The sequence below is a fragment of the Prionailurus bengalensis genome, chromosome C2, assembly GCF_016509475.1.
Source record: "Prionailurus bengalensis isolate Pbe53 chromosome C2, Fcat_Pben_1.1_paternal_pri, whole genome shotgun sequence".
NCBI classification, from domain to species: domain Eukaryota; kingdom Metazoa; phylum Chordata; class Mammalia; order Carnivora; family Felidae; genus Prionailurus; species Prionailurus bengalensis.
Window position 1 is genome coordinate 123,193,271 of NC_057350.1, and position 22,094 is coordinate 123,215,364.

General features: G+C 45.4%; 1 protein-coding gene and 1 long non-coding RNA gene across 3 annotated transcripts in view; one reads left to right on the plus strand and one right to left on the minus strand.

The window, feature by feature from the left end:
- The window catches only part of PXYLP1 (2-phosphoxylose phosphatase 1), a 72,132-nt gene extending 62,895 nt beyond the window's left edge, over positions 1–9,237 (minus strand). The window contains exon 1 of one of the 2 annotated variants that reach the window (XM_043595260.1): positions 9,116–9,237. The gene's annotated coding sequence lies outside the window, so the exon portion shown is untranslated. Of the gene's footprint in view, positions 1–8,551; positions 8,674–9,115 lie in introns of those variants that run through there. The other variant, XM_043595261.1, reaches the window with a different exon arrangement.
- A 68-nt stretch (positions 9,238–9,305) lies between these two features.
- On the plus strand, positions 9,306–21,751 carry LOC122491923. The gene is made up of 3 exons (XR_006299485.1): positions 9,306–9,468; positions 20,752–20,893; positions 21,383–21,751. It is a non-coding gene; the product is annotated as an uncharacterized LOC122491923 (long non-coding RNA).
- The last annotated feature ends 343 nt before the right edge of the window (positions 21,752–22,094 follow it).

Below are 22,094 nucleotides of genomic sequence, written 5' to 3' on the forward strand. Positions count from 1 at the left end.
GCTCAGAGCTCCTCTGGCCTAGGGGTGCTGAATCCCATTTCCAGTGGGGGTAATCTTCAACTGCCGAGGGGGATCAATTATGACTCATTCCCTTAAAGCTGTTAAGAACAGGCCTGGGGTCAAGAAACAGGGATAATGAGGACCTTCTATTGTTCTGGTCCACTTCCGAAAGGTAGGAACAGAAGCAGGGATTTAAGACAGATGATCTGGAAATGAAGACTATTTTGGGAGGTAGCCTTCTTAGCACACTATTTCCTTCTAGGACAGACACCCCTAGTTGTCCGTCAATATTCATGCCTTCTTCCTTGCTAAGAGAATTCTGATTTGGGCGGGGGTGGGAGGGACCGTGTGGCAGAGACTGCCAGCTAATCATAAAACCCAACTCCTCTTCTTCCTAGGCACTGGACCACATTCCCCAGCCTCTCTTCCAGGAGGTGTGGCCATGTGTCTGAGCCCCTGCCAATGGAATATCACTGGAATTAATTCACCACCTCCAAGCTTGGCCCATAAAATTCTCCCACACACCATCCTCCAGGCTCCCTCCTCTTCTGATTGATGTAAACAAGCATGGCAGAATTAAGAGCCTGGGTCCCTTAATCACCTGTTGGAAGAGAACTCCCCACTAATTAGGAACAGCCATTTTGGATTTTGTTGTCAGCAAAAAGTAAATGTCTACCATATTTGAGTCTTTAAGCATATTTGGGTTATTTGTTTAGCAGTGAGCCCACCCAACTATTCTTGGCAACAGTGTGCCCTGCTAAATAGTCACATGGCCCTTTAAACTGGGACTGGTCATGTGACACGTGAAATGTCAGGGGAAGTCTGCTCAGTGTTCTGGGGAAAACGTCTGCTTTCCTGATCAAAGGTACCAGTGTGGCTGGCGCCTCCTTCCTGCCGCAGTCATCTCACCATCATGAAGGACAGGCCAAGAAAATAACAGAAATGTCAGTCCAGACAGACATCAGCTGTTGAAACTGATGCTAGCAACCACCTACATTTGGACATCTTGTTACATGAAAGAAAGAAACCACTATATGCTTAAACCACTAAAGTAGGACTTTCTGTTACTTGCAGCTAAAAGCAAACCTGATTGATTTGCAACCAGCCAATCATTCATTCACCCAACCTTTACTGAGGCATATTCCATGCGAGTCCTTGTGCTCAGGGCTGAAGAATCAGAGAGATGTGCTGGATGTGAGCCCCGGCCTCCAGGAGCTCCCCGTCAAGCTGAGGAGACAGGCCCGTGCAAAGACAATCGGCACGCAGTGTCCCAGGGGAGTGTGAGCATTGAGTGGTGGGTAGGCACTGGGGCAAAGCGTCCCCAACTCCCTTTCTGGCATTCAGCACACAGAGAAAACACTCCTTGAGCTAAAAAGCCAGTAAAAAAGAACCTGTTCTGTTCAGCCAAGCCAACTGCAATTACTTACTGTACGTTGAGTTGTTAAACACCATCAATTAATGCAGCTGTTCCAAGATAATCAGCAGTCATTAGAGCAAGATGCACCAATAAAAAATCATATGCTACTAACATGGAAATTAGATGAACCAAGAACGAGGCAGACGTACCTGCAACTTCCTGCCTGACATTAGCATCTCCTGAAATATGCCTTTCTCAAAGACAACAGTTATTTTTCAACTTGAAGATGGAGCCAACAACAAGAAAAAAAATCAACTGTCAGTGCGATGACCTTCAACCATAAATATCCAAGCTCTGGTTTTCAGGTCTAGGTTTCCATTAGGAACTGTGATGGAGATAGACAAACTGGTGACAAAAGATCACCCCATCTGGGAAATCGTGAGGCAACCAAGACCAGAAAAGTTAGAGCACCCGGGGAACCACATGGAAACTAAAGACAGGTTCCCCTCTGCTTAACTCAGTTCTGCCTGCATACAAATAAATGGCTTTTAAAAGTGAAAGACATTTTTTGTCATTTCTTTATTTTCCAAGCATGGGGCAAGTATTTAAAAAAAAAAATGACAAAATCTCCCTGACTTCAAATTCCAGTAGTTCAAAAACAAATAAAAGCAGGCTCCTCACTAAGAGAGCTATTAGGTTTCCAGTCTGACAGGCGACACATTAACACGAAGTGCTCCAGTGTGAAGCCAAGGCTGTAGCAATCACATTCACACAAGGCAGAGGCGCTCAAGTTCCTGAGGAAGCGATCATGGGCTCTCCAGTCTGCAGTCCATGGCTAGAGGCCTGCGCCAGGCCGTGATGGCAGGCGCTAGCTAGCTGGGCAGGCTTCCACGTGGGAGTTTCTTTGTAGGACACACAGAGCAAGTGAGGACTTCCATTCTCCAGAACCAGTTATTAAATCCAAGCCTATCAATACAGTCCCCCAGAGATCTTCATGTCCAGAAGGTTCTGACTATGGCAGATACAGGAAGCATGATGGTCTGGCCTTCTGCCTCAGTGCAAATCCCCCAGCCACCCTTAAGCAGCCGTGCTATTGCTCACTCAGAATTGGGTCTCTCACAGTACTGGGGGGGGGCCTTTAGGGCTGCTGAAACACCAGTCTGAACCAGTGGTCAGGGCAGTATGCTGTCCACCAGGACCAAGAGCAGTGCCGGCAAAGCAGGTGAGTAAATACTGAGTTTACAGTCTCTTATCACACTTCCCACTAACAACCTGAGGCCAAGAGTGATAGTTAAAACATTAACAACCAGCATGTGCTTGTGAATCGAGGGCATATCTTAAACAGCAGGCAAGGCAACATCACACCTGAGTGTACCCGATCAAGATAATAAGCTCCACCCCCTGCCATGGTCAACCCTTCATAGGCCTGCCCTAGGCCCTCATGATCATAATAGGTGGCAAAAAGGCAGGTGAGCGTCTGGGAAATGTCTGCACTACCATTCAGGTCCTTCACTGTGAACTTAAGCATCAAGTCCTCTGTTCTACTGGGACAGGCTATGTGTGTCTTGTCCATTCTCCTATATCCATCAACTTGGTGAGGTTGGTTGGCACCAAAAACATATTTTTAAGGAATGAGTGAATGGTAATAACAGCTACCATTTTTTTACTTTTAAAAAATGTATTTATTTTTAAATGTTTATTTCTCTTTTTTCGGAAGGGGTGGGGGGGAGAAGACAGATGATCCCAAGCGGGCTTTGCCCTGACACCACAGAGCCTAATGCGAGGCTCAAACTCACAAACCAGAAGATCATGACCTGAGCCTAAGTTTAACGCTTAACCGACTGAGCCACCCAAGTGCCCCAACAGCTAACATTTTTAAAGCATATCATGTGCTAGGCACCGTTCCAAGTCCTCGTCATGTACGAACTCATTTTAGCCTCACAATAATAGCATCTCAATTTTTATCATCATCTCAATTTTACAAATGAAGAAACTGAGGCACAGAGTAGTTAAGTAACTTGTCCAAGTGTACAAGACTAGTAATGACAGATCCAGAATTCCAAGCCAGAATGGCTTCAGAGTCTATACTCTTCACTACTGTACTATGCTGAATACACAGGTCTTCAGGTACTCTAGTACTGGGAAGTCATCAGCAGAGAACCTCTTACGTCCACAAACCCTGAGAAATCCTTCCAGGAGGTTTCTGGTGGTGCTGATCACATGCTGGTTGTGTCTGTTTGACCTGCAGAACATTTTAAAGAAAGCCAATACCCACTTTTACCCCTAAGCAGGAGACTACCTGTAATTTTCAAATAACTATGTAGTCACATTTGGTCATCAAGCAACTGTAGCAGGAATACCTAAGTTTACATAATATTTCTCTTCTCAAGAGTTCTACATTCTAGGAGAAGCCTTTTGAAACACCCTGTTGTCCCGTTTCCTCATCTCTAAGATCCCAGACTTGCTGGAAGGACTTAAGATCACAGGCTCAGTTGCCTATTTATATGGTAAGGTACTGGGGCACCTGGGTGGCTCAGTCAGTTGAGCATCTGACTTCGGCTCAGGTCATGATCTTGAGGTTCGGGAGTTCGAGCCCCACATCGGGCTCTGTGCTGACAGCTCAGAGGGTGGAGCCTGCTTCAGATTCTGTGCCCCACCCCCGCTTGTGTTCTGTCTCCCTTTCAAAAATGAATAAACATTAAAAAAATTTTTTATATGGTAAGGTACTGCATAAGCATAATAATGTATGATCATAATATTAAATATTTAAATATTTCAACAAAATGACTGACTAAAGTTTCTATACTTATCTATACTCATTAAAATTCTATACTTGCTTATACTTCTATAGAAATTCCTATTTATACCTCTGCACATTTTAGTAACAATGTTTAAAATTTAACAGTTTATTTCTGTAAGACTGTGTCCCTCCTTTATTATTTTTGAGTTTCCAGACATTTCTACCATAATAACGTTCTTCCACCTTAATCCAACTGCTTCTTTCATTTTAGAAGCATAAAGAGTTAACAAGGCAGTAACATGTTTTATTCTAACTTCAGATTCTCCCATATTAGATGACAAAATTAGCAAGCAAGAGCTTCATTTTATGTTATAGTTTATTTTATAGTTTAAAAGCTCAAGATGATATGGCTGTATCTCTGAAGGCCTAAAGTTTGGTACGGGATCCAAGAATGATGTAGTTCTAGGAAAGTAAGCTATGGTTTTGTTAGTGGGAAAGACACCGGTCTCCTTCTAATTGAGTGGTAGGACAAATAGTATTCAAACTATTTGTAAATTTGGTGTAAATTATGACTCTAACCACAAACAAGCAGAGAGGAGGGGAAGGGGGTGTCAAAACCAGGTGCAATAATTTTCATCTTAGTTTGTTTTTTAAAGCTCTGGTTTCCATGCTATTGATTACAGCTCTCTCTGAGGAAGTCGGTTACACACAGAGGCCCAGAGTGGTAAGCACATGACAAAAGGATGCCCCATAATAGAGAAACATCAATGTATAAGTTGGGGAGGCAAGTGGGCAAACATAAACAGAATTTTAAAGTTCCTAGTTGCTACTACTAGATGTTTGAGTCACCCCAATTCTCTTCTACCCCAGGGTAACAACAGCACAGAGGCAGCTCCCGGAGGTTTGCAGTACAGAAGGATGAGACTGGGCAAGGAGAGGAGGAGGGAGGGACAAAGGAAGGGAGGGCAGGGGCATGGATGACCCAGCCCAGAGCACACACTGAAGGCTACCCCTGGCTGCAGGAACTACTCCTCAAGGCCCCTCCAAGTTTTTCAATGCCTTTTCAATCACTTATCTACATCCATGCTCCTGGGACTGCTCCTCTCTTCATTACTGATTGAACTGTAACCTTCCAGAAGCCCGGGGTTTCCCTAACCAAGGCCCAAGAACCTTCACAGCAGCCTTCTGGGGGTGGAGGCTAGCAGGCTGGAGTCTGTGGTCCAGTTAAATAATCCTGACCCTCCTGCCTTTGGAACTCAGAGCAGACTCCACAATTCATTCACCGTTCACAGGTGCCTCCTCGTGCATGGCTGCCTTCCAGGATCTGCAGGTTGGTGTTGGGGGGCAGCTTCAGCAGGCCCTGTTCCATCTGCCAGGCTGCCCAGCAGGTTCAAGAAGGGTGCCCTGGGGGTGGCTCAGTCAGTTGAGGGGCCATCTTTGGCTCAGGTCATGATCTTGAAGTTCATGAGTTTGAGCCCCACACTGGGCTCACTGCAGTCAGTGCCAAAGCTGTCAGTGCAGAGCTTGCTTGGGATCCTCTGTTCCCAGCCACCCCCCGCCCTTCCCTGCACACGCACATGCTCTCTCAAAAATAAAATAAAAACATTTAAAAAAAGGTCCCTGGAAGGCTGCTTCTGTCAAAAGGCCCACCATCCTACCAGAAAGCAGCTGTTGCCTCTTCTTCACCCCTAAGTGCAGCACACGGACTCTGCCAGCTGCTTCTCCTTTGCCACTCTCTTGGGCTCTCTCCCTCAGCATCGCAGGTGTGAGGTGACTCCCCAGGGCCAACCCCAGCTTAACGTCACTCAAGCCATTTCCAAAGGGGCCCAGCGCAACCCTCATTCAAAAACTTAAAATAGCTCTGCACTCTCACTGTGCTAAGTCCAGCTCTCAGCTGTCCTTCAAGGCTTTCTGGAAAGGTGAACAGTGAGCCCAACAAATCGTATTTCAGGCTACTGTGAGCTATTTTTCCTATCTCAGTGACTCTGTTCCTACTGGTAACCCCTATCCCAGAATGTGGGCATATATCCTTATCCACCAACCAAAAGCCCTGTCCCAAGTCAATGCCCTGGGGCTGAAGTCTACCCCTGCTATTTTTCCAGGACCCTGGATATTCTCCCATCCTTCTCCTTACCCACCTTGAGAGTAGGCACCGCCGCCCTCTCTCTCCCTCCCTCCCTGTCTCACTCACAAACTGCAGGCATTAATTAAACCTCCTCTAGAAAACAGATTTTTCATCTTCAGCGGCAGGAATTCTGGGTAGGAGCCAGACTTGGAGACTGAGACAGTCTGGGGAAGAAAGATAAGCCCATGACAACCCTTAACCTGTGGGCAGTGCCGGTTCCCACATCCAAGTAACATTCTGAATGGCAGCCTTGCGGGATTCCTGAAAAAAGGTGGCACGGGGCATTCCCACCCCCTCCGCCTCTGGTCGTATTCTTCAGGGCCGGCCTTTGACAGAGGAAGAAGAGCTGGACTTTGCTGACCTGTCAGTGGGTAACAGCCACCTCCAACAAACAGAAACCCCATCCTAAACCACCAGCCCCAACAGAGCCACAAACCACATGGCCAGAAACCTCTAAGAAGCACTGCTCCCAGCTCTCCACGGGAAAGTTGGGGTGAACAGTACCCACTGGGCTAAAGATGGTGCAATCTGAAGCGGCCGGCAGGGCTCTTCAAGCACTGCTTGGTCTCCCTGAGTGCTCCTTCCCATTATAGACATGGATGAGAGATGCGGCAGGGGGAGCTTCAGTCACAACTCAGGGCCCTACAGGTTAAGCTGCGAGGGCCTCACCCCTCAGCAAACAGCCTTAGCTCCCCAGAGTGCCCATCACCCCCCACCCCAATTCTAGGCTGAGGACAGCTCATTTCCTTCACGGAAATTCTGGAGTCCCCACTGAGGTTAGAGACCCAGCTATCAGAGCCTGACCCATAAACCGAGTGCTCTGCTCCCAAATAAATACAAAAAGGAGTCTGTCTCCAGTGACAGGATGCATTTTTTAAAAAATTGATGAATTTAAGGACAATATTTTGAAAACAGTGCAGCACAATGGAAAAACAAGAGTTATGGACTCAGGCTAGATTCAAGAGGGGGATCCATTTTGTTTACCAGAGAAAACACTGAGTACCTATCACTTAGAGGGTGCCAGGCTGCGTGCTGACAGAGATGGTTCCCCGCTGAAGGTATTCCTGGCTAGTGGGGCATCTGACAGTCAACAACTCACCAATGAACAGCATGATGAGGACTAAGAAGGTGCCCTCAGCAGTTTGTGGGCACTTAGAGGGAGCCTACCGAGCCCCAGTGTGACCTTGGGCTAATTACTCATTAATTCACTCTTCAATGCTGAAAGAATATTGAGCTAATTACTATTCAGGCCAATCAATAGAAAAACAACAACAACAACAACAACAACAACAACTTATGGATACTGCAAGTTTCACAAATGCTCAGAGCCTTAGGCTTCAGAGACCCAGTGACCCATCCTGTCCCTGGTGCCCCACAGCAGCCTCCCAAGCATTAGTGAGGGTGGACTGGCCAGGAGTTAATTCCTGAAAGAGAAGTATCCCCTATATGTCCTTTCTCTGAAATACACAATTAATTTAAAACAAGACTTAAGGAAAGCCAGGAGAAGGGATGCGGGCAGATTCAGGCACTGGCTTTTCAGCCTGTAACCAGTGCATCTCCACCCCTCTCTAGGGAACACGAGGCTTTTCAAACCATCTGCTTTGAACTCTCTTCCCACAGATGTCCAGGCTGAGCACCAACACCTCCAAGGAGAAGGAACTGTTGCCAAGCTCCGTTTGCAGTCACGTCACGTTTGTAAGCCTAGGCTGGGCATGGTCTGCTCTATACTCGGGTTCACCGGGGGCCCTCCGCATCATAGGCAACAAATGTCCCCAAGTTATGAAGCCCTCTTGAGGCCCCCTTGGCCATCCACCCCACGATTCCGCATTTGCACCGATCTAATTTCACACCTCTCCTGATTTTACTTTTTGAAAGCCTACAAAGCATCCTTGCCTTCCCACGAAGGCACTGGCCACTCAGGCGGTGAGAGCCTCGCTCCCCGGGGGGACCCCTTTGCAGCCTCTGAACGCCCAGCGAAGCGGGAAAATATGGCTCCACGTCCTCCTGCACCGCTAATCCTTGACCCATCCACAGGTACAACTTGAAAGACCGCTGCTGCCACAAAGAAAGCAACCTGCTCTAAGCCCATTCCATTTCTGGTGTGTGACAAAGCCGGCTTCTTTATTAGATCGCTCCAGACGAGCGAAAGCAAGGCCGTGGGATCTGGAGCACGCAGCCCCAACCTTAGCACCCAGGCACGCCAGCCCGCGCGCGGAGCCGTCCCTCGGCGGGGCCCCGGGACTCCCGCAGGCGCCGGGCGCAGGCGGCTGCGGGGGTGCCAGCCTCACCCCCGAGAAAGGCCGCGGAGAAGTTGCCGCCGCCTTCTCACCTGGAGACCAGCAGGTTCGAAGCGCCGCGGGAACCGGGATCCTGGGAGGTCCAGCTGGGGCTGGAATTAAGCGCAGGAGCGCGGGCGCCGGGCGGGAGCTGGTTGGAGGGGCGGGGACGCGGTGGAGGAAGGCGGGGCCGGAGGGGCGCGGGGCTGGAGGTGGAGAAGCCCGAGGCAGCGGGTTTGAGGGAGGTGGGGGCGAGGGCTCGGGAAAGGGCGCCGGAATCCTTGGCAGAGTTAGAGGGTTAGAGGGTGCTAAGGCTTGGAGACAGGGGCGACGGGGCGGAGGCCGGGGTGGCCTGGGGGAGAAACAGCGAGTTGGGGGCTGGGGTTTGGGGAAGGAGCGGGAATGGAGGAGGAAGCTCAGTCGGGGGGTTCAGACCCGGTGCTCTGAAGCCCGTCCCAGCCCCTCTCTCCCACCAGAGACTCAGTCCCGTCGTCCCGGCCTGGGCGCGTCCCGAGGATCCCCTCGGGCTCTCAACCCTGGGGCTCCTGTCCGCTTCGAGCCTCCGCGCCGCTCAGCCCAAAAGACAACCAGCCGGGCCCCGGACCATTCCCACTCACCGTCCATGGTCCTGGCCCGGCTCCGGCCCCGGCTCCACCGCTGCGCGCCCAGTTCGGCGCTCGCCGCCTGCTCAGCCCTTTGCGGGGGGAGACGAGGGCTGCGTGCACCGACCTCGGGGCAGCACAGCATGCCGCAGCGCCCCCTGCTGGCCCCGCCCCACGCCGGGCTCGGCCCGCCCCGCGCCGGGCGCCCTCGAGCTCCGCCCCGGAGACGCAGATGCGGGGCGGCCCCGGCGGGGAGAAGCGCGCGAAGGGGTTGCGGAGGGGATGCTGACCCTGGAGGGCCAAAGAGCCCCCAGAGACAGGCCAGTCCACCAAGCTTCCGGCGTGCCTAAGCCACGGTCACGGGCACCGTGAGTGTACTGGGACCGCAGCCACATGCACACAGAGTCGCCGCGCGCCTCACAAAGCCGGACTTGGGATCAGACTACGCGGGCGCACGCCTAGCCCGGGGTACACAGACTCGCCCCGGGTCCTAGTGTGGGTGCTTTTGGGCCTTGTGCCGGGCTAGGCACAGCCCCGATCCCGGTGCTGGGTTGGGCACGCGTGTTTGGGATCCTCCACCGCCGGGTCACTGCTGACGCGTGGACCCAAACCCACGGTTCTCGCCACCATGCCCCCGCCTCGTTCAGCCTTCCTCACGTTTCTCTTCCGGCACCGACCACATCCGGCCCTGTAGGTCAACTCTAGACCTGCGGCTGCTGGGTCTCAGGATGGCCTGCAGGCGTCCCGCAAGGCCTCTCTCTCACCCTCTCCCGACCCCGTGGCTTCCTAGGAGCGAGCTACTTGAAACTGATCTGTAACGCGCTGTTAGCCTCAAGGCATGCGGTTGAACTTGATGTGATAATGCATTCGTGGGGTCATTTCTTCCAATGTTGGCTTCCAGCTGGAGGGAATTTCTACACGATTTCTCTGTGGGTGATGATCTCACCAACTGTGACTGTCAGGCTTTTGGTGTCAATGAACCCTGTGTGCCCTAGCATAACTGGCCTTGAGCAAAATAGACACTGCTGTTTAACTATTTACTTTTGAGATGCACTTTCTGGAGGAGCTCATCACTTCGCCTCTTCTTTCACTCGTGTATTGAGGGCTCCTAAATCCACAGTACACCCAGATATCTTACCCATGTTTCTGCCTGCTCTCTGGTTTTCTGCTTAGAACTTCCTATCTCACATCACCACTTCCTGCACCAAAGTCTTCTGTTCCAAGCTCTCAACCCCATCTACCTGTGTGGTCTCACCTTTCCATTCCCCTAGCCACTTAGGATGCCTTCCTCCCCTGAAGGCATTCTTCTCACCCTAGTCCCATGATGCCCTGCTGTCCTGAGCTCCTTCCTGCCCCGACTGACACAACCCCTCCCAGTCATGAACCTGGGAGCGTGTACTGCTCACCACAAAATCTTTTCACTGTGCCTTCTCACTCTCCTCTGGCTCTCAGCCCACCCGTTCCACCTAACACTTCTTCTTTGGTCTACAGGCTCCTCCTTCTGACTGTCCTCCCATTGATTCCAGGCTCCACCTCTTTGCTGGCCTGCCTCTCTATACCTTACTTGGGTTAGAGCCCTTTCTGCTGTCAATGACAGAAAATGCAATTCTCACTTGCTTAAACAAAGAAAGACTTTGGTCGACTTATGCGAATGAAAAGCCCAGGGCACTTCTGCCTCGTGTCTGGACTTATTTCCAGAGACTAAAGGCTCCAGAGACTCTCCATCAGTCAGCTTTGCTTCTTTCCACAAGGAGACCCCAGCAGCCCGAGGCTCACAACCTCACAGCCGCAAGTCCGGCAGAGAAATAACTTCTTTTTGCCAGCCATACCAACAAGCCCTGGGCCTGACTTCGATCGCCGGGAGTCGGTCACCTGTCCATCCTATTCTCCCAGCCACTGTGGGAAGTTGGTTTCCTCTCTCTTTCAGCTACCTTCTCACCCCCACAGGGAACATGTGGGTGCTTCTGGATGCTTTCTCTGTCACAGGAGGACTAAGGGTGACTCGGGCATCTTCTGGAGCCATTTCCCATTAAATATGTCACACAACCACTTCACTTTGTTACAGCCCTCCTGTGTTGGCACAAGGCATTCTGGGGCAGAGTTCCAAACAGGAAGTGGGCACTGGCTCTCTTCGCTTTCAGCTTTCTTCTCAACCTGCTGGGATTTCTGTTGTACTCTACCCCTTCCTAGGCCAAGACATGGCACAGAGGTGGCTTCGGGCCCCTCAGGGAACTGGGCATCATACTCTTCCCTAGACCCATCCTTTCCAGTCTCTTTGCTCACATTGCCATTTCCCTGAGGGCTTCTATGCTACCTTCCATTCTGGAGGAGGTATCCCCCTCCTCGTCCCTATGGACTTTAGGTTCAGAGTGGTATCCACGCTGCCCTGCTTCTAGGACAATAACACCTCATGGCTGAGCCACAAGGAAGAAGGGTCTATAAGGAAAGAAAAAGAAAAGGCTCCTATGGGGGAAAAAAAATATATATATATATATATATATATGGGGAAGCATCCCAAGACTACTATCCCCATTAAACCTCTTTCCTCTGTGGTTATTAAGGAGATAAGATGTCATCAGCCTGAAGCTGTCAGTGGTCATCTAGCCAGCACCTAGGGAGGCTGTGCCAGAAACTTAGCTGACACAGAGGGAGGCAGAATTGAATGGCAGGTGGCTTTCTGTCATTCCTGAAACCAGGACCTGGATTTGTCAAGTACATTGTTCAATAAATCCCCTACTTCCCCCAAACAAATTAGAATTGGGTTTTTTTCTGTCACTGGCAAGCAAGAGAGTCCTGAGTACTGCAAGCCCATAGCACAGTGCGTGGCACATTGGTTCCTACAAAATAGGAACTGTCACCATCATTATTCATTTGATAGAGGAACAAGTGATACCCATCGATGACCGTAAAACAGAGTAGAAATGAAAACATGCAGTGCCATCAGCTCACAACCTTGGTCTCAGCTTCTTTTCTCAGCCTGTTCCTTTGTCCTTTCCACACACATTTTGGCCTCCAGGGAAACTATCAAAATTCAGTGAAAGCTGAACCCATGCAACCTATAAAAACAGTCCCAGGCTCACCCAAGTTATGAATATTCTGCTAGGCAGCTGCCATTTACTGCCATTTCACACAATCAATCCCTGCCTAGACCAGGAGCAGCTGGGAGCAGGTGCCCATCTTCAATTCAGTTTCAATTCATTAAGCAAAAATTGAACAAATATTTGTCCAGCTTTCTTTGTCTTGCACTGCAGACTTAGAGAAACAATGGGCCACTGCCTCACCCAATGGAACCCTATGACAGGAGGCAGACAAGTTGTGGAGAGCAGAAACCGATGTAACATAATACCAGGGAGTCCTCTAGAGGAGGAGGTAGTGTGGTTTGTTTGCACCAGGTTCCAAGTTCCAAAGGTCTGCTGCCTGCAATCCTGCCTGACAACAGAATTATACATCCACACAAAATATTTCATTTGTGCCCACCATAATATCTAGGTTATAAATACTATTTATAAATTCCACTTATCATGGGTTTTGGTTTTCTGATTATTAAAGGAGTGCCCATTCACTGTAGAAACTTGGAAAAAAATATGCAGTACACAAAAATAAGCATTAAGATAAAAATGATGCATAATATATTTTATTATTACAGTCCAGAATATCAAACTAAGCTATAAAGAGAGAAGATTGCCCCATGCAAGTTTCCACCTCACTGCTGGCAACCCTGGGGCCTCAGGAGATAAATATATTACAGAAGGCTGAAGGTTATTTCAGGGGTTCTTGCAAAAATGTACTCTCCCTATAACACATGCATATTTTGAAAAAATGCAGTGGGAGCCTCTCAGCTTCAGGGTGGTCTGTTCTCTATTATTTATGTATGCATGATTCATTTTACTTACCACCAGCTGCCATCCCTTCTCCCCACCACAGTTTTATTATATAAGCCCCTTCCCCTCCTGAGAGCAACTAGGGAGGGCAAATTCATTTTACCGTCTATCTGGTTAAAATTTAATCAGAGAGGCAAATCGGGAAGAACAGAACACAAATGACCACGTTAAATAAAACTAAGAGATGGCTCTGAACCTGACCTAGAGCCAAAAAAGATCACAAAGAACCGAAGTAATTTGCTGAATCACAGATCTAAATATTCATTTTCATCCTCTAAATTCTGAGCTCAACTAAAAGAGGTTTCTAAGAAAAAAGAGACAGACAAGCACTGGATGAACTCACACGAATTCCATTTAGAAATCCTAAAGGGACAACAAAAGATTCTGGCAATCTATTTCATCTGCCACAGTACCTGGCACATACTTTATGAATATTGGATGGATGGATGAAGGGACCTACAGTCCCTCCCTCTCAGTTAGAAGCCAATCAGAAAGGGGGCAAGAGAAAGTGGGAACCTGGTGGACCTTTCTGCAGTTTCATGGCCTCTTGGGAGACCAGAACTGGGGTTCATGTTCATGAGAGAGGTGGGACCCACTTAACACTCCAGACTTCCAGTTAGGACCCAAAACAGAAAAGAAATAAGCTAGAAAACTTTAAAATGCCAAAAGAAAGTCATTGCCAATGCAGAATTCTGTGCCCAGAGGAAATGGGACAGAGGACAGTCAGCTTGTCCAAAATCAATCGTAGTGAGATAAGGGGAGATCCAGGACTAGAACCTGGGCTTCCTCAACATTTCAGGGCCCTTTTCACTGAACTAAGATGTTTTCTTTCCTATCTCTCTATTTTTTAAACCACTGCATGAAAAGGAAACAAACTCAGTATTATCCAGAGAGGAGCTGAACAAATTTTTTTTCTAGTAAGTTTGAATTTTTTCGGAAATTGCATTCCAAAGCCCATTGGGGTCACCCATACTCACAGTGTACTCAGGTTACTTACATTTTTTAACCCGGGCTCAGATGACCTGGGTTCTGAGATTCTTTGCCTCCAGCCCAGACCTCTGTTGTGCAGCAGACAAGAACATCCAACTGCTTGCTCACAAACTCCATCACGTTAAAACTGAACACTTTGATGTTTAACGTGGTGTTTCCCATCTTAAGGAATTGCACATAACCCACCTTCCCTAGTCTGGAAACCAGAGATTGGGAGAGATCTCAACCCCCACATCTACCTTTCCCAACTCTTGTTAATCATACCCTGTGTAAATATTCCCCCAGTTTGCCCACTTTGGTTCTCCCCATCACCGCCGTTGTCCAAACAAATGATCTACTCTCTATCACAAGAGAGTAGCTTGCATTTTCTAGAATTTTATATAAATGCAATCACACAGAATGCGTCCTTTTTGTTTTGTTGCTGGCTTTTTTCACTCAGCATAATTAGACATTCATCCATTCTGATGTATGTATCAATTTGTTCTTTTTCTTGCTGAATATTATTCCGTTAAAAAAAATTATTCCATTTTAGGGGCACCTGAGTGGCTCAGTCAGTTAAGCGTCTGACTTCAGCTCAGGTCATGATCTCATGATTCGTGAGTTCGAGCCCCCAATTGGGCTCTGTGCTAACAGCTCAGAGCCTGGAGCCTGCTTCCGATTCTGTGTCTTCCTCTCTCTCTCTCTCTCTGCCCCTTCCCCCTCTCAAAAATAAATAAATAAACATTTTTAAAAATCTTTAAAAATAAAAAGGAAGTTATTCCGTTTTAAAGATATACCACAGTTTGCTTATCGGTTCACCTGTTGATGGACATTTGGGTTGTTCCCAGTTTGGGCTATTCCAAATGAGCCTGCCATGGACATTTGTGTACAAGACTTGGTACTTGTCCTAGTGAGCACATGCTTTTGTCGCTTTTAGGTAACTATCTATGAGTGGCATGGCTGGGTTATCGGGTAGGCATATGTTAAATTTTTTTTTAGACTTTATTTTTAAGTAATCTCCACACCCAACGTGGGACTTAAATTTACAACCCCGAGATCAAGAGTCGCATGCTCTACTGACTGAGCCAGTCAGGTGCCCCTATGTTTAACATTTTAAAAAACTGCCAAGTTGTTTTCTAGAGTGAATATATCATTTTACATTCTCTCAGGCAGTGTATGAAAATTCCTGTTGCTCCATATCCTTACACCTGATACATATGGTCAGTACTTTAAATTTTAGCCATGCTGGTGGGTGTGTGGTAGTATCTCATTGTGGTCTAAATGTGCGTATTTCACTACAGTTTAATGATGGTGAGCATCTTTGCATGTGCTTATTTGCCATCTGTATATCTTCCTTGGTGAAGTATCTGTTCAAACCTTTTAACTATTTAATTGGGTTGTCTGTATTATTATTGAGTCGTGAGTGTTCTTTATATATTTTAGACACAAGTCTTTGTCAGACGTCCACTGCGCAAATAATTTCTCCCAGTCTACTGTTTGCATCTTTATTTTCATGACAATTTTTTAAGGTGTTTTTTTTTCCCCCTTTGGAGGGTGGAGAGAGGCAGAGACAGAGAATCCCAAGCAGTCTCCCACTGTCAGTGCAGAGCCCGATGTGGGGCTCAAACTCACAAACTCTGAGATCATGAGTTGAGCTGAAATCCAGAGTTTGACACTTAACCCACTGAGCCACCCAGATGCCCCACAATGTTTTTTGAAGAGCAAAATTTTTAACATTGATGAAGCTTAATTTGTTGATTTTTGACTTCTACAGTTCTTGACTTTTGTGTTCTCTTTAAGAAATCTTTGCCAAACCCAGCAGCAGTAGGATTTTCTTATAACTTCTCCAGAAGTTTTAGCTCTTATATTTAGGTCTATGATCCATTTCAAGTTAATTTTTGTATAGAGTGTGAGGTCAGGGTGGAGGTCCAAGTTTTTGCGTATGATTTCCAATTGTTTTGTCATCATGTGTAGACATCATCCTTTCCCTGTTGATTTGCCTGGGCACCTTTGTTGCAAATCAATTGGTTTATATGTCCTTGTCTCTTCGTGACCCCTCTACTCTGTTCCATTAATCTATATGTCTATCTTTATGGCAATACCACATGGTCTTCATTATAGTGGCTTTATAATAAATCATAATACCAGGTAGCACAAACTTCTGATTTTGTTCTTTTTCAGAATCGTGTTGTTTTAGGTCGTTCACATTTCCACATAAATTTTAGAATCATCTTGTGAATTTCTACAAAACACTTGCTGGGAATTTGATTGGGATTGCAACAAATCTATAGATCACTTTGGGAAAGTTAAAGAACTTAACAATATTAAGTCTTCTGAAATATGTACACCCTATATTTCTATTTGTTTTGGTCTTCTTTACTTTCTCTTACAATGTTTTATTGTTTTCATTGTACAGGTATTACACATTTTTTGAAGTTTATTTATTTATTTTGAGAGAGGTAGAGAAAGAATCCCAAGCAGGCTCTGTGCTGACAGCCCAATGTGGGGATCGAATGCTTGAACTGTGAGATCATGATCTGAGCCAAAATCAAGAGTCGGATGCTTAATCGACTGAGCCACCCAGGCTCCCCCAGGTGTTACACATTTTTAAAAAATTTATCCCCAATGGTTCCATATTTTTGATGCTGTTATAAATGGTGTTGTTTAAAAAATGTCCAAATGTTCATTGGTAGTTGATATAAATACAATTGATTTTTATATATTGCTCTTGTATCCTGCAAACTTGCTAATCTCATTTGTTAGTTCTAACAGCTTTTTGGTAGATCCATTTAAGATTTTCTATGAAGACGATTATGACATGTGTGAATAAAGACAGTTTTTCTTCTTCCTTTCCAACTCTATGCTTTTTAAATCTCTTGTTCTTACTGTACTGGTTTAAACTTCTAGTAAAATGCTAAATAAGAGGAGTGGAAATATTTATGATTTTAAAGGGTTTTTGAGTCTTTCACCATTAAGTATGATGTTAGCTAGGGGCTTTTCATAGTTTCCTTTTTATCAGGGTGAAGATGTTCCCTTCTATTTCTAATTTGCTGAGAGCTGTTGCCAATAATGGATGTTGGATTCTGTCAGATTCTTTTTATCCATCTATTGAGATGACCATACAATTTTTTCTCTCTTCTCTGTTAATATAGTGAATTATACTTTTTTTTTAAAGAGAGAGAAAGGAAAAGTGGGGGAAAGAGACAGGGAGAGAGAGAGAGAGAGAGAGAGAGAGAGAGAGAGAGAGAGAGAATCTCAAGTAGGCTCCACACTTAGCATGGAAACTGATGTGGGGCTCCATACCACAACCCTAGAATCATGACCTGACCCAAAATCAAGAGTCAGATGCTCAACCAACTGAGCCACCCAGGTGCCCCTATACTCATTATTTTTAAATGTTAAACCAACCTTGGGGTCCTGGGATAATATCCACTTGATCACGATACATTATCCTTTTAATACATTGCTGGATTTGATTAGCTAAAATTTTGTTTTAAATGTTTGCATCTGGGGCACCTAGGTGGCTCAGTCAGTTGAGCATTCGACTTTGGCTCAGGTCATGATCTCACAGTTTGAGTTTGAGCCCCACATTGGGCTTGCTGCTGTCAGTGCAGAGCCTGTTTTAGATTCTCTGTCCCCCTCTCTCTCTCTGCCCCTTTCCCTCTCATTCTCTCTCTCTAAAAAATAAATAAATGTTTAAAAATTAAAAAAAATTAAATGTTTGCATCTATGTTCATGAGTGATATTAATAATTTTCTTGTGAAATAATTTTCTGTTTCTGATGTCAGGCCAATGCTGGCTTCATAGAATGAGTTGGGAAGTGTTCATTCCTATTTTGGTTTCTAGAAAATTTTGTGTAAAACAGGTGTTATTCCTTCCTTAAATATTTGGTAGATATCACCATGAAAGGCATGTAGATCTAGAGTTTCCTTTATGGGATTTTTTTTAACCATGAATTTGATTTCATAAGTAGATATGACTGTGCAAAATATCTATTCTTTTCCAGTGAGATTCAGTAGTTTGTGTCTTTGAAGTAATTTGTCAATTTCATCTAAGTTGTCAAAAATATTAGCATAAAGCTATTCACAATATTCCCTTCATATCTTTTTAATATCTGTAGGATCTGTAATGATTTCTCCTCTCTCATTCCTGTTGTTGGTACTTTGTTTCTGTATTTTGTCTGTCTCTTCTCTCTGCTAGAGTTTATCAATATTATTGAGCATTTCAAAAATGATCTTTTGCTTTCATTGGTTTTCTCTTGGTTTTCTGTTTTATTCATTTCTACTCTTACACTTATTATTTACTTTCTTATTTACTTTGCTCCTTTTCCCCCTGATTACTTAAGGTAAAATTTTAGGTCTCTGATTTAAGACTTTCCTTATATTCTAATACAGGCTTTTAGTGGCACAAATTTCCTTTTAATCATTGCTTTAACTGTGTTTCACAAATTCTGATGTGTTGTTTTCATTTATATTCAGTTCAAAATACTTTCTGATTGTTCTTTGAGCCATGGGTTATTTAATAGTCTGTTTCATTTCTGAATATGTGGGGATTTTCCAGCTATATTTCTGTTATTGAATTCTAATTTTACTCCATTGTGGTCAGAGAACCTACTTTGTAGGCTTTGATTCTTAAGAAATTTATTGGGACCTATTTATGGCCCATAATATAGTTTAACTTGATAATGTTCTGGAAAAGAATGTCCCTACTGCTGTTGTTGTGTAGAGTGTCCTATAAATATGAATTAAGTCAAGCTGATTGACTGAATTAAGTCAGCTGATTTCCAATCCTCACTGATTTTCCATTTGTTCTATCACTTATTAAAAAAAATTTTCTTTAATGTTTATTTAGTTTTGAGAGACAGAAAGAGAGATAGAACCCGAGTGAGGAAGGGGCAGAGAGAGAGGGAGACACAGAATCTGAAGCAGGGTCCAGGCTCTGAGCTGTCAGCACAGAGCCCAACACGGGGCTCGAACCCACAAACCGTGAGATCATGACCTGAGCCAAAGTTGGACACTTAACCGACTGAGCCATCCAGGTGCCCCTGTTCTATCACTTATTGAATGAGAGGTTGCATCTACCATAATTACATACTTGTTTCTTTCTCCTTTCACTTCTATTAATTTTTACTTCGTGTATTTTTAAGCTGTTATTAGATGCATACATGTTTTGGATTGTTATGGGTACTTGATAGATTGTCCCTTTATTATGAAAACACTTTCTCTATCCCCTCAAATATTCTTTGATATGAAATCTACTTCATCTGATATTAACACAACCACTCCAGCTTTCTTTTGGTTAGTATGGTACATCCTTTTCTATCCTTTTTCCTTTAATCTATTGATGTCTTTATATTTAAAGTAGGTTTTTGGTAAGCATCATAAAGTTGTATGTTCCTTTTTTATTCAATCTGACATTCTGCCTTCTGTTTGAAGTGTTTAAACTATTTTAATTTAATGAGATTAATAATTTGGTTGGGTTTAATGCTACCATTTTACTATTTGCTTTTTATTTGTACCATTCCATTTTTTGTTTCTTCATCTTGCCAATTGAGTATGGAGCTGCTCCCTCACTGCACAGAGCATCCAACATATTCTCACACATCTTACAGGAAGCAAAACAGTTCTGACTTGTTCCTTCCTCCCCTGCCCCCTTCTCCCTATCCATCATACCTGGCTTCAACACCTTATCCCATTCCTTTGGACCCTTCCTGGGTTGAAAAATTATCCAAAGTAGAAAAGTTGAGTTGCGCCATAGGTTGGGGTGGGAAGCAGGCCTGGGATCACTGGGGTGCTTTCTACTGTCCTGGATTTCCTTTGGAAGAGTGAGAGGCCAGTATAATAGCAGTGTGGAGGGGTTGGCAAAGAATGGAGTGGTTGCAGGAAGGCTTCAATTCTCATTCATTCATTTGTTGAGTGTTAGGGCATGCCCAGCACTGTGTTGAGCACCTCTAAGACAACAGTGGGTCATCACTGCCTGAGCAGGTTCAAAGGCCTGTCTGGTCAAACAAGCAACAGATCACAATGTGATCACTGCAGGTTCACCAAGAAGAAATGTAATCCTATTTCATGTAAGGGATGAAAGTAATGGCTAGAGAGGTCCTGTGGCATGCCCAAGGTAAACCAGCAATTTGGAGTTAGAGTTTATATAAAATTAAGACCCAGGGCAGGTTTTCACCCACTGTCTTAGGCCTCTCATCCATGCAGCCCAACCCTGCACACCAAGAATCCCCTCACAGGTCAGAACTGTCCAATGTGCACATCATGACATCACGGTTCTTCACCGTTTAAGTCCCAGGTCCTTGAGCAGGGTCTGTCCCACCCAGAGCTCAGTCCCACATGGCTCCTTATGCCTGGAGGGGCTGGAACTTGTCACGCAGTGGACACATCAGTCCTTCAGACAGCAATGTCTCTGAATCCCCCAGAGTGCCTTGCATGTGCCTGGCAATCAATAAACGTCTGCTGATCAAGTCTCTGTTAATGAATGGCGACGACTTCATCAGTGAATATTGATGGATTTGAGACTCCTGCTCACTCTGGATGATAAGCCAGGGCTTTTGCCAAAGGAGACATAAAAGGATTCCCAGTAAGCTGGATGTGTTCCAATTCCCTACATGGACAAATCTGTAATCGACTCAGGGGAAGTGGGGCTCTCTCTGTTGTCATGGCGATTCTTAAAAAAAAAACTTCTTTAACAGCATGCCAGACATCAAGACTCTGAAGTAATGGCCCTTTTAAAACAGAATCATATTAATAATATCTACCTTACTGAACAATATATTTCTTTCTTTCTTTTTATTAGATGCATTATTAACTTGGCTAGCAGCAAGACCTCATAAATGCAAAGTAACCATTCAAGGACACCACTTCCAGCTTGTAATGTATAAGGATGCAACTGACCAATTCCAGGGATCCTTGTGGATAAGGAATAAACTCTGTGAATGGTGAGTTTCAGATTATAGATTCTTGAAGGGTCTGGGTTGTGTGTGGGTCACTTCTCTTGGGTGAATCTTCAAAGCCTGGGGCAGCTCATGCAGGCAAGCAGACCAGGCTGGTCACAGAACATCAGAGGGAAGTTGGGAAAAAGATAAGTAAATTTCACAGAAGTTCTACATTGTGCAAGAAATAAATTGCAAGAATCTTGAATCTTACAGCTTTCCTTCCCCAGTGTCAATTTGTACATTGGATTAAAAATATTCAGTGTTTATTGAGCAAGTAATGTGGCAGATAGACTCTAAAATAGTCCCCAATGATCTCCACCTCCTAGTATTCATACCCTTGTATAACCCCCTCACTTTGGACGTGAGCAGGACTTGTGAGTTGCTTTTAACCAATATGGCAAAGGTGACAAGACGATGCTTCTGTGATTATATTACATAACACGTAACTTCTGTTTTGCTAACTGACTCTTTCCCTTGATCACTTTGATGAAGCAAGATGCCATATTGTGAGCTAAGCTGTGGAGAGACCCTCTGGCAAGCAACTGAGGGCAGACTCCAGACAATACCCAGAAAGGAACTGAAACTCTGAGTCCAACAACCCAAAGGAACTGAATCCTCCCAACAACCATATGAGCTTGGAGGTAGATTCTTCCCCAATCAGATCTTCAGATAAGAATCCAACTCCTAGCCAACTCCTTAATTGCAACCTCATGAGAAGTCCCAAAGCAGAGGACTCTGCTAAGCCATGCCTGGATTCTTGATTCACACAAACTCTGAGGTAATAGATGTGTGTTGTTTTAAGCCACTACCTTTGTGTATGCAGCAACAGATAACTAATAAAAACACCTACTGATGTTCTAAGTGCCATGTACACACCAGTGAAAAAGACAGACAATTCTCTGCCTTTGTGGATGTTCCCTCCTAGTTGAGGAGACACATAATAAATAAATTAATAAGTTATTGCCATGAAGAGAAAAAAATCAGGGTGAGGGACTAGAACAGGAGGTGGATGGTATTTTAAACATTTTTTTTAAATTTTTTTTTCAACGTTTATTTATTTTTGGGACAGAGAGACAGAGCATGAACGGGGGAGGGGCAGAGAGAGAGGGAGACACAGAATCGGAAACTGGCTCCAGGCTCTGAGCCATCAGCCCAGAGCCTGACGCGGGGCCGCGAGATCGTGACCTGGCTGAAGTCGGACGCT